Source organism: Bactrocera dorsalis, chromosome 3 (genome assembly GCF_023373825.1).
Source record: "Bactrocera dorsalis isolate Fly_Bdor chromosome 3, ASM2337382v1, whole genome shotgun sequence".
NCBI classification, from domain to species: Eukaryota; Metazoa; Arthropoda; class Insecta; order Diptera; family Tephritidae; genus Bactrocera; species Bactrocera dorsalis.
This window is the reverse complement of record NC_064305.1, coordinates 81,768,408-81,786,407: the sequence shown is the minus strand read 5'-3', so window position 1 is coordinate 81,786,407 and position 18,000 is coordinate 81,768,408. Positions and strand designations below refer to the sequence as shown.

At 36.5% G+C, this 18,000-nt stretch overlaps 1 protein-coding gene across 1 annotated transcript in view; it reads right to left on the bottom strand.

Moving 5' to 3' along the window:
- LOC105229340 (solute carrier organic anion transporter family member 4A1) overlaps positions 1–17,256 on the bottom strand; it is a 51,356-nt gene extending 34,100 nt beyond the window's left edge. The window contains exons 1-2 of the mRNA XM_049450744.1: positions 17,116–17,256; positions 16,909–16,953 (exon numbers count right to left, since the gene is read on the bottom strand). The gene's annotated coding sequence lies outside the window, so the exon portion shown is untranslated. The remainder of the gene's footprint in view (positions 1–16,908; positions 16,954–17,115) is intronic.
- Between the last annotated feature and the right edge of the window lie 744 nt (positions 17,257–18,000).

Below are 18,000 nucleotides of genomic sequence, written 5' to 3'. Positions count from 1 at the left end.
GCTCTCGACACATCTACTAAAACAAAATGGTTTCAATAATTGGATCGAACCAATGCAAAAGTATATGTTAATGCTGAATATTTTGAAAATTTATAAAACCATTTTCCTTGATTAAAATTTTAAGCGATCCGTCTTGTGTTTGGCAACTTTTTCTTCCAGTAATATTTTCATTTATTTCCATCTTGTTTAGCCGCCTGAAAATATTCTTCGTCTTTAATTCCAAAACCGTCCAAGCCATTCAAATACGATGACATTCGGCTTAGAGTTTGTTCATATAAAAGTAGTGACCAAAAAATTGGAAAAATAGTTGTAATCGAAAAAAAACCTTCGTCTCAGTCTTTAGGGATTGTAACACAAAGACCTGCCCACAAGTTCTCAAAACTGTATCTCCGAAACTATTACTCGGATCAACTTGAAAATTTAGGACAATATTCTAGAGGCGTTGTAGAATTTAATAAAAATCGAATTTTTGAAACTCGTAAACCCATGTAACCCCTTATAAACCCACTATAAATTATACGGACTGTGAACCCAGGTAAAGTCTTATAATAAAAGCGACCTATCAGTTTTTGACATATTTCAATATATTTGTAATGATTTAGACAATAGTCGGGATAAAACTGCTTGCCTTGGTATTTATAATCACCCATCTTTCTTTATTACCATAATTCTTTCAAACCTAAAGGACTTGGTTATATTTCTACATATCCTATGAAACACACTCGAAGTGTTCAGATTCTCAACGTTCTATTTTGTATACGATATTCAACATTCCTGTATTCCAGCTTCGAAATTCCTTATGAAGTATTTAGTACTATAGCATAAAATTACTTTTGAGGTTAACTCTCCATTACGAAGAAACAAATATCGAAAAGGTCCATAAATGTGATATCGATAGCTTCTTATTCTATTAGAAGATCCAACGAAGAAGCGATTGTTTTCAAACAACTTTTCATGACATTTTTGAGGAAAGGAAGTTGATAAAGGCTTGACAATTTGCAACCAGTATAAACTTTGCAAAATGCCTCGTGTTCTTACCGGTGAGAATCGCACAAGAAAAACAACACATGTGTTATAACCAGCAATAAGTCTACATTGGCTATTGACTAACAATGTGTCTATTGTTGTTGGTATGTGGCATTAAAAATCACCAACGCGCCCTTTTTCTGTTTTCCTCTTTGTTGTTTTTTTATGTGCTTGGCATTTGACTTCTTTATTTGTGAAAGTCGCATTTGGTAGTTGTTAGACGATAAAGTCAACATGTAGACTTGCTGATGGATGATAAATCATAGCATAAAAATATAATCGAATTTATATTGATACAAGCGGCTTATGTTGTATTTGTAATGCTGGGCAAGTGCTTGGCATAGGACAAGCCCCTTCAAATACGCAAAAAGGATGGTCAGTTGTGTACAAATCGAAAATTCGTAATACAAAGTTATAGTGAAATCCGTCTTGATAGGGCTTGACTACGCCAACCCTACTACACACATACACTTAGGTATTGATATACGGCACCCAAATAAAAAACCGACTCTAAGACGGCATAAATAAAATATGGAGATAAGAATATGACAGTAGCAATTGTGAAAAAATAAGCAATTGAAATCAATTGGCCAAACGGTCAAGTAGGATATATGGACTATGCTCACAAAGGATGCGTACTAGAGCGAGTATGCGAGATTGTAGAGTGGGCAAACGCTTACTTAGCATACGTAAATAGCCAAACGACCAGGCGCTGACTTCAAGGAGCCCATTTAACTTTTTCGTTGTTGTTGTAGCATAGATATTTGCCATCATATGGGAATATGTGTGACTTTATCGCTGCAGTTGTTATGGTCAATTGACGTTGCGCCGAGATAATAACCAGCATACGAGTACGTTTAGCATTTATTTGCTTGCTGTTACACATTTTTAATACATTATTGTTGGTTGCATGACGCATAAGTCGCTTTTAATGGCATACATTTATTTCCAGCTTTAAGCTACATATATGAATATTAGATAAAAGCCGCAGAGTAAAGTGCTCTTATAGTTTTTTTTTATTTTTATGGCAAATAAAATAAATAGATAAGCTACTTGCTGGACATTTGCAGTCGTTACATAGCTGTTAAATTGAGTAGCAATTCATTTATAAATATGTCTCAGTGGCAATAAACTTATATTTTTTTTTGTTTGAAATTTAAATGGGGGTTCAAAATAATGGATCCGCACTTAAAAGTATACATTTTTTAGTGTTTTTAAGTATAAATAATTTGTTTGAAAAGAAAGCTTCGTACATTTATATAAAATCCGTAGCAATAATAAATGAAGAATGGCCCTAATTCCATTGATTAAATATTTAAATATATTTATATAATAATCTTCGAGCAATAATAATAAATATCTATTTATATAAAAACATTTGTATATAAAATGTCATTTTAAGAAAATAAGAATGCATTCATGTTTTATTGTGTAGTCGAAAAAATATTTTCGTATTTTGTCAATAGATGTTGTTGCAGTCGTATATCTCAAGTGCTACCAATCACATTGTGTCATACCAAAGAGGAAAGGTGAAATTTTTAAAATTATATTCGGGGAAGTTGAAAAAAAGTTACAGCTGTTCAAAAATGAGTGCAAATAATTAAGAAATTTGAAATTTTTGTATAAAAAGGGAAGAATACCACGCAAGCCATCAATGCAATTTGTGAACATTACGGAGACGGAGAAGACGCTGTATCAGTTCGTGTAGCACAACAAGGGTTCGCTCGCTGCCGTTCTGGATGATGATGTGAAAGATGCACCTCGCTCTGGTTGACCTAACGTTGAAAAACACGGTAAAATTTTGGAAAAAATTGACCAGGACCGTCACATAAGGAGCCGGTCCACCGCTAAGGTACTTAACATTCATCATCAAACGGTTTTGAACCATTTAAAAAAGGCTGGCTATAAAAAGAAGCTCGATGTTTGGATACCACATGAATTGTCTGTGAAAAATTTAACGGAACGAATTAACATCAGCGATTATTTGCTGAAACGAAATGAAATCAAACCATTTCTGAAGCGAATGGTAACAGAAGACAAAAAGTGGATCAAACACGTCAATAACGTGCGAAAAAGGTCATGCTCAGAACATGGTGAAACTCAAGAAATGGTCCCAAGGCCAGGACTGACGCCTCGAAAGGTTGTGCTGAGTTTTTAGTGGGAATGGAAAGGAATCATCCACTATGAGCTGCACCAGCCTCGTCGAATGATCGATTTTACATTTTACTGTCAACAACTGATGAGACTGAACCAAGCATTCGAAAAAAACAGGCAAAAAAGCACCACGCTAGAATTGCGCCAAAACACACATCTTTCATGACTCGGCAAAAACTGGGAGAGCTTGGCTGGGAAGTTTTGATGCAGCCACCATATAGCTCTGACCCTACACATCATACTACCATATGTTTCGGTCTATGTAGAACTTCCTTAAGGGGTTAGGGGTAGTCAGAATTTTCAAAAAATTATTTTTTTTTGCATTTTCGTTAAGTGTAATATCTTAAAAATATTCTCTGAAAATTTCACATTGATCCGATTTTGAAACTAAATTTTTCTTTGAAATCTTCGTGACTTCAAGTCAACACATTCTATAATAATGCCATGTTACTACTTTTGTAAAATAACACGATTTAATAGCAAAAAAAAATACTGAAAAGTCTCATTTTTCGTGCTTCTGACTACCCCTAACCTGGAGTAAAGTTGGCTTACAAAGAAGTCTGTAAAAAGCTTGCCGCAGTTTTTCGCGGAGAAACCAGACAAGTTTTACGCTGATGGAATAATGGCTCTAGCGGAAAAATGACAAAAAGAAATCGACCAAAATGTTAGATGATAAATAAAGAAATGTATTTGAATTCAAATGAAATAAGTAGTGGACGAGATTGCCACCGACATTGGTAAGCCCATGCAATATTTTTACGATGATCTGGAGAAGAGGAAGGACAAGGAAGGTTTAAATTCAATTAATCTATTATCAATTGATCTATTATGATGTAAAACAGCAAATATCATATGCAAAACAGTAGATCAAAAATTCACTGACTAAGCCTTGTGGTGCCACGCGCCTGCGGAATGGGGCTGATAGATCGAGATATCTGCTGGAAATGTCAGGAACAAGACAAGAAACAATAAATTATCTCATCTTTTGAAATAAATATCGATCAACCGAAGAGAGGCTGAAAATCAATTATACCTATAAACTTGAAGAATACACTTGTCTCAATATATTGAAGACTAAATTTCAACTTACCACAAGTTGTTAAAAAATATGCAATATTTTGCTCCCTCTAATTTATTTTTAATAACTTTCTTGCCACCTTGATTTTCAAAATACTCGCCAAACGACTACATCCTGCATTAAATCGGCCCTCCCCTCCAAAAATCTCTTCAATATGCCCGTGACACACACTATAACTTAACTCTTTCTAATTATTCCTTATGATTTTATTAGACTTTGAATCAACCTTTTAACTTTCTCGCACACCAACATATAATTATTACGCTTGCCACACACACACATACACATTCATGTCACTGCTTGTAATTATGTTTAAATCCTTTCAACACGCCAAATATCTAAGTGTGCCGCTTCTTTTTGCTACTTTCAGTTGCTTTGTTGAAAATTTTATGGAAATTTGATTAATCTTATCAAGATGGAGCTGATGATGGCGCTGACGATGCCAGTGACAAGCTAAAGCCTGTCATCATTTGAGCCAGCAACTGCTGAGGGGTGCACCAAGTAAGTACCATTTATATTTTGCCACTTAAAGCTTCCACGTTGGAGCTGTTAATATGTCAACATATCTTATGCTTATGTAAATGTATTTGTGTGTCTGTAACGAAAAATCGCGAAAGGGTTGCTGTTGTCACACAGTCAAGTCAAGCAATCGATGGATTGTTTCCGTGCTTTCACACACACCTACAGATACACTTATCTTCATGCTATCGCGTGTACTTCCTTATGTTACGTCTTGTTTGGCACATTTCCCTCCCATGTCATTGTTGTGGCACGAACTGGAGGCATTTGCTCGAAAACTAAGTTATCCGCATACATATTTACAGCGCCTTTTGTTTACTTCCTCTTAAATACCAAGGCTTGTAGTTGTTATTGTTGCTGGTGCTATAAGAATTTTGTTAATAGGTGGGCGTATCTCTTGGCGCATCTCAAGCTATGGATGGCCACTGGCGCAAAAGTGCTGTAGATGGTTTATTAGATAAAGCCATGAGATGCTTGGTTTTGATTTCAGTTTTACATTAACGCCTTGTGCCATATGATATTAAGTTATCAGTGGTACATGCGATTCTTCTCTACATAAATTGTGCTAATTAAATAATGTTATTAATAAATGACAAGAAAGGGAAGGTGTTTCCTTGAGGGTCGATTCATATTGCTTAAAGTAAATTTAATCAATATTAGAGGAAAGGGTTGGAAAGTAGATTGTATTATTTAAAAAAATATGGAAAAGCTTAATTGGCAACATAAGATCGAAAATTATTTCCATGATATTTTGGACATATGTTTTCCTTAAAGGTTTTCTTAAAGTAGTCCTAGTCTGGTAGTTTGAAAAAGGCGATTTTTGGTGACTTATTTTTCGATATTTGATTTGTGTGACCGGTTTCCAATCAAGTTCTAGTATAGTTCCATCCCGAAACATCGCACAAGCAAATGTAGTAATCAAAAATCCACTAACTTGGCGACTTTCTTACTTTTGGTCTGAAGATCTCAATAAATCCAATCACTAATCAACTACTGCATACTTTTAGGCGCGCTCGATCTAGCTTTGAATATGCATGTACATACACACTTATGTCAGGCAAACTTATTATACACGAATTCTATGATGAGTTCAAAGTAAGACAATTTCTAAGCTTTTAATTAGTGTACTCTTAGAGTTCACTCCAGCTCTTTTTCATTTCTATTTTTCCTTCTATACATAAGTAAATAGTTTGCGTTTTTCGGTTTGAGTATTCTTGTTCTTTCTATTATTTTCTTAAGTAATGTACCTTTTTAAATGGAAAGCACTTCATATTATACATAATGCCTTAGAAATATCAGAATACACTTTATTTTCTATACTTATGTTTGTAGTCAGGTACACTTAACGTCATGAATTACATATGCTTTTGTTAACATCATACATACATATGTACATATATACATATATGGCATAATAATTATTTGTAACAAAAGTGTGCTTACCAAGCTTTTAAGGGAAGTTTTGTCAATGCACAAAAGAGTTAAAACCACAAAATAAATCCTTTCCATTTTGTAGTTTCTATTGTTCTTATTAAATATACATACATACATATATGCATGTGGTTGTAATATTTTACATTACAAAATATTCGAAGAAAGAATTTTTAAAATTTAATAGAAGAAGTAAGGCATTACAGGCAATATGTGTACTTAGTTTCATTAAGATACTGTTCTTTGTGTCATAAATATATAGTGAAAAGTCAAGCAGACTCATCTTATGGGACCTAGAGATAGAAGTGAATCAATATACAATAATTTTGTGTACCAGACGTTCTCATTTACAATACAATTACAACTTTTTTTGCAAATAAAATCCAGAAGTAATGGTTTTCTTTCAGTTTAATTTTGTATAAATTTGATTCTTTTCACAACAGTTCACAGCGATAAGGCTATAATCCTTATGAGGACCACTAAGAAACATTTATTCAATCGTCGGTAGAAATATAAATATAAGTTTTGAAGATAATTTTTTAGGATTTCAAAATTTGTCAAAGTATTTCAAACATCGGAAAAAATTCTGCTGACATCTGGGCTAGTTTCTAGAGCAGGTTTTGCCAGTGGAAACGGGCGGTGCAGATGTATATCCTGCCATTACTAATGAGATACCTGGCGCTAGGTATAAAACGATAAAGATAGAAGTCTCTTCAAAATATGAGAGAAGTTCAAGAATGAACAAATACAGACTGGAATATCAGCACGTAGGTGGGAGAAGTGGCTGCTATCCCCGGTGAAAATATCGATCGCCATCGGCTATACCGCTGCTGTGAAGGAATTGGTTTACAGCTGCTATACTCGCATTATAACGTAGAGGTTAAAAAGTCCATGAAGACTCGGATGTCGAATTTGGTGAAACGTAAACGCAATAGGAGTGGAAGTTTTTCTACGTTTTCCGCGAAATGGCCGGTTCAACGACACCGACTATGCCCGATCCAATCCAGTAACCCCCCCTTACATAAAGGCGAAAACTATATACAAAGCAGCGGTCAAAGGCCAGAAAAGACTTATCTGCAAAGATTAAGTTCAAAAGGCAGTTGTTTGTTGAAACCAAATAACGTTAGAAGAATGAAGAAAAGGAAGATAGGGGAGCGTAGCTGCATCCCGACTTTCCGAAAGCGAAGATGCTCATACCTCGCATGGAAAAATCGAAGGTTCTTTAAGGAAATGTTGCATAAGAGCAAGGTCCCCTTAACATATAAAGGATAGAAATCAGAAATTTTCATTATACATATCGTCACCTGAAATGCAAAATAACGTAACAACATTTTCGGAAATTTAAAGTGGCATGAATGAAACACGAAATAAAATGGAACATGAGTGAACCAAAATTTTAATATTGGTTAAAACTGGCGTATATCTAACTGCAGAACCTGAAAATGTTGAACATATGTAATATTATGTGTGTAATTTGAAGTAGTGAAGAGTAATCAAAGAGACACTCATCTCCGAATTTTTTGATGATACGTTATTTTATTTCGGGTGACGATATACAAGTATATTATTGACCACCAGAATCGAAGTATGCTCGAAAATTAGTTTGAGCAACAATTTCATCTTCAGCGATGAAGCTGATTTCAGGCTGAATGGCTTCGTCAATAAGCAAAATATGTACTATGGCTCAGGCAGCAATCCACATGAACTCCATGAGTCACCATTTCATCTCGAAAAAATTCCGATTTGTTGCGGTTTGTGGGACGAAATACAGAATTTCATAAGAAAAATTTATATATGTACATATAACATTCTAGGTAAAATTTCACTCAGTCATCCGATAACAAATAATGAACATTATTTCTGAGATTGACTGTCTGAGATTTTCTTGAAATTCAACTTTCAACACGAAGTCCTTAGAACTGGAAGTTAAATCTTTTTTTTTTTTGAAGGAGTACTTAGCCAAGAAAGGAAACAGCTCTTGCTTCTTTCATGTCAGACAGCTAACGGTACACATGTTACTCACAAAATTCCCATTTGGGGCAACAACAAATACTAAAAATCAACTCGCAAGTGTAGCACACACTGTGACCGCAAAGACAGTTAACACTCCCACACATTCATGCACAGACACGAGTATAGCGCAACAAATTAAATGATGCTGTTGTGACAAGCTTGATAAATCTTCGAATGAATGTGAAGCAACAACAAAAGTGAAATAAATTCATAGGTGAGTGCATTTTTAATAGACTACTTAAATTTATAGACACACATACATATATGCTGCATTAAAAAGCACAGTAAATAAATAAACTGGCAAGGAAAAGGATAGACGTTGGAAAAAAAGAAGAAAAATCAGCACAGCAATGAGCAGGATTCAACCGAAATACACAAAAAGTGACATGGAACGGAAACTAACTTTATATCAAGCTTGCTACTGTTTGCTTGACTTGACTTGCTTTCACGCCCTCCCCAACACCGAACGCTTCGAGAACTATTGCAGCTACAACAACGACAATGAAATTGACAATTCACTAGCACAAAGCGACAGACAGACCGGCAAGCAGGCAGGCAGGTAGTCTTGATACATTCGGTTGAGTAGAAGATAGTTAAGTCGATATCTCTGCCATGGTATCCGGACGAAAGTAGAAATTTCCTTGACATTTTCATTAGCAGCACTACGCTAAACTACCAAGCATGTGGCGAAGGGGTAGCTTGCGCTGCCATGTGTGTGGGGTGGGCGTTCGAGCTGCCTACTCGTGGCTATTGCACAAAGGCGTGTATCCCGCAACAAGAAAGACTCACCACACACCCCACAACCAATTCGATTCTACATCTTGTGGCGACAAAATGTGCGCCATAAGTTGCTGTTGTTGTTGCCTCATATTTTTTGTGTTATTGTTTTTGTTGTTGTTGGCGGTTGGGCAAATGTGCGAAAACCGCCCCAAGGGCCAAGTTGTTTATGCGCATCGTTTAGTGGAGTTTACTTTAGCTGGTTCTGGGCTGTCTGGGTGAGAAATGTGATTGTCGCAATGACTCAAGGCGACTGTGAGTCTATGAGCTGTGCGCCGCCGTGTGCGCGTGTATATGTGCGTATGTTTGTTTACTTAAGTGCCAGTGATGATTTGTCCCACTACCCATTCGTTCAGGCTAAAGCTGCTCAGTCTTAAACTCATTTGCTTTCCCTTCAAGGCGGTTGATGCGCAGCTTTCGCATGTAGGTATGAGTGTGTGTGTGCTTACCCTCGCGCTTTGTTTGAATGCCACATACAATATTTGCAAGAACGCATCTTGATTTTTAGCCGTTTAGTTGGAGCGCCCATAACGACAATAATTGTATGTGTGTGTGTGTTTCTGTATGTTTGTACGCACTCGCTGTGCCTAATGTTGTGGGAAATTGCATTAATTATTCTATTAGCAGTATAATTCGTTCTTAATTGTATGATAAAGTTTATTGCCTTGAATTGGACGTCGGGCGTTACACATACATACATACATATTTACACAATCATTCGTATGCACACGCATATAATAGCAAATGAAAGGATATTAAGCGTGGATATTATGTAGTGGTCGTTTATTTGAGTTTATTGCGCAATTCTGTTTGCTTAACTGAACAGCATTTGATGAGTACTTTGATTCAATGGAAGATAGAAATAATTTTTTATTACACCAATTTATATATTATATGTACCTCTCTGTGACTAGGGGGGGTAAGTTCATGGGAAGAGCAGGTGAAAAGAAATTCTGCAAAGAAATTGTTGCTGGAAAATATATTTTGTGAAGAACTGTTTTGATTTACCAATATTTATTTTATATTTAGTATGACATTTTATATTACTATGATTTAAAACCACATTAAATGCCCTAAAAAACTTTTTAATGCAACATCCAAGAAGTCATTTTGCGACTGTGATGTTAAAGGCTGTTTCTTGCTAATTTTGGGTTACTAGAACCAAATATGGTAGGATTTTTTGTGTTATAATCAAGGGGTGAAAGGTTCAACCACCACCATTGACTAAAAGTGCCAAAAATGTATGTACGAGATGGAAAATTTAAGAAAATATATAAATACAGCCGCGGGGATCTTATAGATTTTAAAATATCTGAATATAAAGATTCAACAAACTTCTTCTATCCATTCATATCCACTTTACACACAATTCAAGTGTAGGATTCTAAATTCCAATAAATAAAATTGTCTATAAAATAAAGATTTTAAAAATATATATATACTTATGTACATATATTATTCGAAGATATCTTTAAACTAAGTACTCTACCTGAGTATCCGCTTTCGGCTAATAGTTCCACCTCCATAATTATAAGTCGCCTTAAGAGAGCATCGAATCAATGGCCGAGCATACATGACGCAACCATAACCCCCTGTATATTGGTGAAACGACACGATTGCGAAACTTTGAAAAGAATGCCAAGCGTTCGTATCAAAGATCACGTAGAACATCAGAGCATATGCTTCTCCAAAGGCTGTTCAAGAACAAAATTAAGAAAAGCAAACAAGAATGCTTTCTGAAACTTTGCGACAGCGCTGAAATCAATGCATGGGGGCTAGCATACAAGGTGGTGATGGAAAAACTCCGTTCTCGTGAACAAATTCCAACCTCCTCCTCAATCCTGGCCAGTATAGTATTGGTACTCTTCTCAATCCGACCCCAAATTTATGAAGGGATTATGGAATTTGCGCCAGATATACCGACCGTTTCGAACGAAGAGGTTCGGGAAGAAGGTTGTCGGTTAAAGCCATCTAAAGATCCAATCCAGATCGGTGAATTATACTATATACCAACGCCTAAATAAAATCATCGATGACGCTGGTGGCTTATCCCCGTATAAATTTGGATTCAGTAAAGACACTGGCCGAAAGGGTATTAGTGGGAAACGATGGAAGGGCGAAACAATGCTATACTGTATGATCGTAACCCCGGACATACATACGTGTATTCAACTCAGTATCCTGGCATTGTCATATTGACTGTTATAAAAAGTTTATCTGTGCCTCCGTACCTGTAATCCAAGCTACAACACAAGCAAAGACTACAAAGAATATAAAGTTACCGATGGCGTACCAACTGTACTCGGATCGTTGCTTTGGAAAATAATCTACGACAAAAAAATCCGCATGTTGCAGATAATATTGCTGTTGTGGTAACAAACACACTGAAGATATTGTTTCGATAACCAGTAGAACAATATCATTAATTAATGATGGGCTTGAAACCCGCAGAAAGGTTACATTCAGTGAGTAGTTTCACTACACAACCAGTACTTAAATACCTATACAACTAGCCTATACCTGCGAAAGGCTTCAAAAATGTGCCAGTCGTTTCTTCTTTTCCAATTGGATATTCCAAGCGAAGCCAGGTCTTTCCCCATCTGGTATTTCCAACGGAGTGGTCTTCCTCTTCTGCTTACCCCGACAAGTACTGCGTCGAATACTCTTGACACTTCGACCCATTTGCTTTGCTTCCTTGTCCAGTCTGGAGAAAGCAGGACTAACGATGTTGAGGCTGATATCAACCTCTACACATGACACCTAGAAAAAAGTACTCAAAACAAAATCGCGGCCGCATGGCCTTTTTCGTTCCTCCGCATTTCGTACAATGTCAGACGACGCTGCCCTTGTAAACGCGGGCTTACTCTCTTTAGATCTCTTACCAAAGAGACTAAAAAACCAATAACGGACTTACCACCCAGAATGGTAAAGGAAAAAGTCCGAGCAAAGACGTTAAAAGTTGCCAAAGGCAAGCGTGTATTCGGTATGAACACATCACCAGAAGACCTAGTAGTACGAAATAGCCGCCAAAATCATAAAAACCCTAAGAGCCCGACCGCAGGAGTAGAGAAGAGAGCTTCAAAACTAAACCGACCACTAGAACGCGGAACAAGTAAACGCAAACCAAAACAACTAAATAATATGGGAATGATTATTTGACGGAGGCGAGAGCAGAATTCAACAGAGGTGGGGTGAAGTAAGTGCACTTTGTAATTGAACGCATTGGGACTATGACAAACGTATGATTAAAACTCCACACTAACAAGTGGTTCAAGTTTTCGAAGCTTCCTCACCGTAAAACAAAAAAAAACATCAATACATATAATATACGAAATGTATATTGTGAAGAGAAATTATCATTATGACTATTATCTCTGTCGCTGCCGCTCAAACACTTATGTATATGTTTTCCGTATGTTGAATGGAAATCACTTTATGTAATTAATGAAAATTCCACTTAAAAGTATAATTGATTTATGTGATATGTACTAGAAAAAAATTATAATAATTGGACAAACTAGCGGAAACACGCGCAAATCAATAACAGCCGACACAGAGTATGATGTATACTATACATGTATGTATGTATGTATAATGTATGTATTATTTTTGTTATATAAGCGAACTTATATCAAATGTGTGATGCCGACTGCGTGTCTACAAAATTTTACTCCTGCTACATACATACACCACACATAAAGATTTCTAGCGGAATAACTTAATATCCGTATGAACTGCGCACACACACTTACATACATACGAATCTGTACTTGATGAATGTCAAGACGAATGTCGACAATACCTATCGCATATCGCTTTGCTTGTGATTGTTGTTGTTAGCACAGCACAAAACACAAGCCAATCTAAGAAATCATCATCTTCATATTATATTGTATCAAAAAACCGCCACACACCATCTTAACAATCAAACCAATCATTATGTTCATCATCGTTATCATAATCATTTGCTATCACAAGCAACGGCGCGGCGCTGCGCAGTCAGCGACTAAGTTGTGAGTAAAAATAGACGAAACATATTTTCGAACACGATATCGATTTGTAAATTTCAACGATAAGGCCACCACAAGACACACAACAAACACACTCGATTCACCTTATTGTTATTGCTATTGTTGGCGGTGCACAGGTGAAGTGTCTGTCGCGTTGGTGGCAGCACGCTCAAAGCAAACCAAGCGAAACTGCAGCTATTCGGCAGCTAGAGAAAAGTGGAAGAGGAAAACTTCAACGCCACTTTCAGTGCAAACGGTAAAGTGATGGGTCTGCGACGACGTTGCCGTTGTTGACATTGTTTGTGATAAGCAATTGATTTTGAAAATAGAAATAAGCGGAGTTTTTCTTGTAGCTACACACACCGGAAAGTAGAAATGAGCTAAATAGCAACTCGTGCATGCCTTTGGTGTTGCCGCCAAACATTGTTGACGAGAACTCTATTGCTTATCAAGCGCGTATTGTCTCTCAGATAAATACCGCTCGTGGCTTTCACACAGACATGTGTAGCTGACAACAGTTTTAATTTCATCTAACTGTAGTATACGCTGATGATTGAGGCTATTCTGCTTAGTTTGGGATGCATTCATCTAATTAATATTTTTGCTTGAGGTAATCAGTTGCGAAAGGCCGAGACAGTGAGTCTCCATAAGGTCTTTTTTGAATATGTATGGAAAAAAAGTTGTAATTATTTTATTTTAATTTTTACTTTAATCTGCGATTTTTACAAATACCAAAATTGGATTGGGAATAAATCTAATTTAATAAATAAAAACATTTTTTTAAGTTTGTTTTTATTGAAGTCTTGGTCTTCCGGCCACGCAAAATGTAAATTTAGCGTGTTTGGTTTCCATTTTTTGAGAAAGAAACTTATTTTGATCGAGAAGCTCGCTCTTAACTAACCTCAAAGTGTGCTTTGTATCTTTATTATATTGAAGTATGTAATTGATAAGCTATATGAAAAAAAAACGAATGTACTAATATGTTTTTTATATATATTAAATTTTTCCTTGTATTTTCAAACTCTGGCCCTCATGGTGCTAGGAAAAAGAACCGCAAACCACGCTTGATCTGTGTTTTATCATTTTCAACTTACAACTTGTTTGGTGCAACAAAACATATATGAGGTATATTTCTCCAACATTTGGGAAAAATTAGACCTAGGTTCATCACTGCAGAGCACTATACCATGTGATCAAATTTGACCCGGACTGACAAGTGTGATTGCTGCATAAAAAAAAAACTATTATCGCCATCGAATTTCATTTCCTTCGGTTTGTAGGACAATTTCTTCGTCATATTCATAATCTGAGGTCTTGTCATCAAAGATGACGCTTTTGAAGAAGGTAGGTCCACAGTTTCTTTGTCAAGTAATTGTTTTATGACCCCTAGATGTATGTATTAACGGCCAAGCTACTCAAAAATGGCGGAAAGGGGGACTCCACAATCTGCGCCAATTACCATGGGTTAAGCCTCCCTAATATCGCATATAAGGCCTTATCGAGCGTAGTGTGTTGAAGCCCACCGTCATCAAATTGATTGTAAGTGTGGCTTAAGTCATGGAAAATTTAGTATGGACCAGAAAGGAAGATCGACACACACCACCTCTTCCAGCATGAAACGGAAGAGCCTCTATGTCACCATGTCTGAACTTGGTGTCCCCTCAAAGGTAATACGGTTGTGTAAGCTGACGTTGACCAACGCCAAAAGCTACGTCAGAATCCGGAAAAATCTCTGAACGTAGCCGTTCGATATCAAGCGAGGTTTCATACAAGGAGACTCCCTGTCGTGTGACTTCTTCAATCTATTGCTGTATACGAGCTGCAGAGCTCCCTAGACGAACAAAAGTTTCCGTCTTGCTAAATGGTACAGAGGCATGGATAAATACATCATCTGATAATGGGTTTGGGTTCGAAATAAATGTTTTGGGGAAGATTTATAGTTCTCTGCGTATTGCCAACGGCGAATAATGCTGAATGAGCTGTAGGGGGCAAGTAGCGAAAAGAAGAAGCTAGTGCGCTATTGGAAACCCGGTAAGCGATGACTACGTCAGTAAAGAGAAGAAGAAGATTCTTTAACTGTTTCTATGTTTTCGTCATTAACAGAGGTGGATCGATGACTCGCATGAGACAATTTTTCATATAATATAAGCATTTCCTGATCCTTTTCATTTTCTCTAATTTAAAAATAACGAAATAAAAATTTCGCTAATCTAAAATTTCTTTTCCTGAAAAAAAAATTCCTTGCTCTATATCACGCTTAGTTTCATTCAAAACAACGATATTATCGTTTACTTTCTCTGAAATAATCACAAGATACTTGAATCCGAATCCTTTAAAAATAAATATTTGTAGAGGATAAGAAAGATCACTTTGATTTTTGACGTCAAAGGTAAACTCTTCGTTGGTTTATGAAATGAAATACAAAAGTCAAACAAACAAAACAAATAAGTGACTGTTTTTGTGAGAAGCAGCGATGGGAATATCAGTCTCATGTAACGCGCTCTGAAGGTGAAGTACGGTTGCGAAATGAACAGCCAGCATTTGAGAATCACAAAACAAAAACGTGAAACCATTAAATCTATTTGTATTACTTTTGTGATAAATCGAATTGAATTTACACACGCACACACACATCCTTACACCTGTGTCGCATATCGCTTAAGTGGCATTTGATTTAGCTTCAACTGGAAAGCAAATTCATCAAATTAATTACGGCAGTGAAGTGTTGAATAAACTTTAAAACGCACTTGGACTTGCCAACTTAATCAAAGCAATAATCAAATCAAAGTAAATCGCGCGCTTTGGACATGGTGAAGATTTGCGGGGCGCTATAGCAATACCAAGCGGCGCCAGGTATATATGTACATACATACATTTGTACTTAAATGCATACACACTCATGGTTACATATATGTACGACTCATTTCGCTGAACAAAAATAAGGAAAACAACAAAAAATACGTTCTACGCCATTGATGAGCATCGTTGGCGGCCGTTGTGACCCACTTGACGTTGTTGACACAATCATTGACCAGCGTTGTTGTTTATCTACCCGGAACTGGTTAACGCTGCGGTTGAACTGCGACCAAAAAGGACAATTTTGTGACACACTGTTTGATGTGCCCTCTTTGTTAAAGCAATCTTTTTGTTGCTGTTGTTGTTATTGTATTTAAGTATGCATACAAACAAAAAACGTCACAGTTTTTAAAACCAATACAAACAGCGCGGAAAATGTGAAAATCTCATGTACGAGCATAGTACGGCGTAAGCGTAAGTGGAGAAAGGCTAATAAGGACATGGCTGACATGGGAGCGTATTTTGCATGATTTAGCAATTACCATATAACTAACTCTTCATATGTGATACATATGTATGTATTTCGTCACAGATTGAATAGAGATATTCTTAAAATGATCTAACCATCTGAAGAAAATAGGATTTTATTCTCTATAGAATATAATCTAACGATCTGGAACCGGATTGTTCAAACGGGAGTTCCTGACATTGAAAATCACTTACGAAGTATGTTAGACATACTTAGTTATAGACATACATTTATTCAACTGGCTTAAGCAATAGTTACGTGATCTCTTGTCAGATTAACTTCTGACGAATATATAGGGTTTGTCCGGAAATTAATAATTTTCTTCTTCGGGTCTCAAGGCTATTCCGGAAAATGCCATCCGTCACGCCTTCAATGCTTTGAAACCGCGCTGACAGCGCTGCAGTTACGCAGAAGGAGTCTATTTTAAAAGTTTTTAAAGAATTGTAAGGATTACTTTAACCTTTAAAATCGACTCAGTCCTATTACTTTCGGGACAAACCCTGTAGATTTATAAACTGAAAATTTATAAACTTCGCACATTACAAAAAAAATTGGTTATAAATAAAAAATCTCACCATTCTTCACAAAAGTCTAAAGATTCAATTTCACTCGACTAGAGCCTGAAACGAGAATAGGGTAAGGGTTTGGATTAAAAATCAAGGACCGAAATGAATTTAATTTTTTTTCATAAACTTTATTTTTCCAAGATGATTACATGAACCATTAACAATACACTATACACTATTGATATATTCAATGAATAAACAATGCTTCAAAATTACCGACGATCAATCGCTCGTGATCAACTCGCAAACTGTCGGAAAGTAGCGAAAGGGGCTTTATAAAACTGACGGTGATTTTACTTTGAGATCGCTCGGTGATTACACAATCGCTAACAAAAACGATTGTGACTTGTAGCTTGCCTCGGTGTTATTGTTTTTGCCGTTATAGTTGTTTAATTGTTAGCTGGTTGATTTTCGATAAGATTTCGATTTACTTTTACGCTGATTACTGTTGACTTTAAATCACTTTTATTTGCGTAGCTATTGTGTTCACCTGTTTGCGGCGCTGCCAAGCGATGATAAAGAAGAATAATTAGAAAATTCAAATGCCTGCATGCAGAAATGTATAGGGTGGGCCATATAAAATTTTAAATTTCGAAAATAGGGCGTAAAAGATTGAGTGTAGCGTTTGCTGTATGGCACGTAGCGCCGTCCTGCTAGAACCAAATATTGTCCAAGTCTTCCTCTTCAATTTGCTTGAAGAAAAATTCGGTTAACATTGCGCGATATCGCTCACCATTGATGGTTATGGCTCCTTCTTCATTTTCAAAGAAAAATGGGCAGATGATTCCACCAGACAAAAATCCGCACCATACAGTGATTCGCGCTGGGTGCATTGGCTTCTCAACGATTACGTACAGGTTTTCTGTGCCCCAAATGTGACAATTCTGCTTGTTAACGCAACCATCGAGGTGGAAATGAGCCTCGTCCGAAAAGATGATTTTTCGGTCAAACGATCTTCTGCCCAATCTGCGAACTGTAGAACAGTGAATAGCGACCCATTTCGTAAATTTTAGACTTTTTACTGAATATCTGTCACTTTCCGAATGGAATTTGACGTTTCCAATGTCGACATATAGATAATTCAAATTTAAAACGTTAGAT